Genomic DNA, 1,218 nt, shown 5'->3' with positions numbered 1-1,218 from the left:
GAACCACCGACAGCCATTCTGGGACCGGTGACAGCCGTGCTGGCCCCACTGCCACGACACAGACGGACGCCAGGCCGCGCTCCCCGGCGGGGGGATGGCGTCGAGCCTGACGAACGGAATGTGCAGGGTGGGGGGGAAAGGCCAAGCGCTCCGACGCCGGAGGGCTCCGGAGTCTGAACTTAGGGGGACAAAGAGGACGGGTCCTCTGCGACACCCCAGCCGCGCTCTCGCCAGCCAAGGCGAGTGCGATTGATTGCCAAACGACCCTCAGACAGGCGTGGCCCCGGGAAGAACCCGGGGCCGCAAAGTGCGTTCAAAGTGTCGATGATCAATGTGTCCTGCAATTCACATTAATTCTCGCAGCTAGCTGCGTTCGTCATCGACGCACGAGCCGAGTGATCCACCGTCAAGAGTTGTCTGAGTTTGTTTTAGGTCTCTCCCTCGCCAGAGGAAAGCGACCCGGACCGCACATACGCTCCCCACCTTGAGCTACAGCCACCTGCACGCCGGCGTGCGGGCGGAGCAGGGTGGCGTGAAGCGATGGGGAGCACCATCCTGGTGCGGCCCGCAGAAACATACGTCTATTGGGGGGAGGAGGACAGGGCGCCCAAGAGGCGATGCGTGCCCCAACGCACCGCAGCGACGGAGGCAGGATCACCGCCACCATGTCGCCCGCCTAGTATCACGAGGCGTGCAGCAGCTTTGCCCTAGGAAAAGCAGAGGCGGGAACGGGCACCGGCCATCGGTTCGGCAGCGTCACTGACGCGTGCACGTGGCGGCGTGTCGGCGAGCGGACTTCCTGCGAGGAGGCGGGGGCGGCACTCGCCCGAGCAGACGCCCGCCCGGCCCAGCCACCGCCGAGGTGGACTGGGAGTCGCGGCAACGGCTCGTCATACTCGTTCCCACACTCACAGCGCAGCTTGCCCGCAAGCCACCGACCACCGATCGACGCCAGGCGCCCCGACCGAGAGCGGGATCGCTCGTTCGCCCTGCTGGCAGTTCGCTGGGGATCACTACTGCACGGAGCTCGGAGACCGACGGGCGGCAACTCGAGAGTCTTTAAACCACCACCCCCATCCCGCAAGTGCAAAGAGGCTGTATACGCACAGACGGGTGAGGGGAATAGGTACCCCGTCGGGTTTGAAGGGAGCGTGACTAGATAGCAACGATGTAAACCCAGCCGATTTGGGAGCGAAAGACCGGCGCCTGCATCACCGG

At 65.1% G+C, this 1,218-nt stretch overlaps 1 non-coding gene across 1 annotated transcript; it reads right to left on the bottom strand.

The window, feature by feature from the left end:
- Window positions 1-261: 261 nt before the first annotated feature.
- Window positions 262-415, bottom strand: LOC140473648 (5.8S ribosomal RNA). The gene has a single exon (XR_011958502.1). It is a non-coding gene; the product is annotated as a 5.8S ribosomal RNA (ribosomal RNA).
- Window positions 416-1,218: the final 803 nt, after the last annotated feature.

The sequence above is a fragment of the Chiloscyllium punctatum genome, unplaced genomic scaffold (genome assembly GCF_047496795.1).
Source record: "Chiloscyllium punctatum isolate Juve2018m unplaced genomic scaffold, sChiPun1.3 scaffold_666, whole genome shotgun sequence".
NCBI lineage: Eukaryota > Metazoa > Chordata > Chondrichthyes > Orectolobiformes > Hemiscylliidae > Chiloscyllium > Chiloscyllium punctatum.
This window is presented reverse-complemented; position numbering and strand designations above follow the sequence as displayed.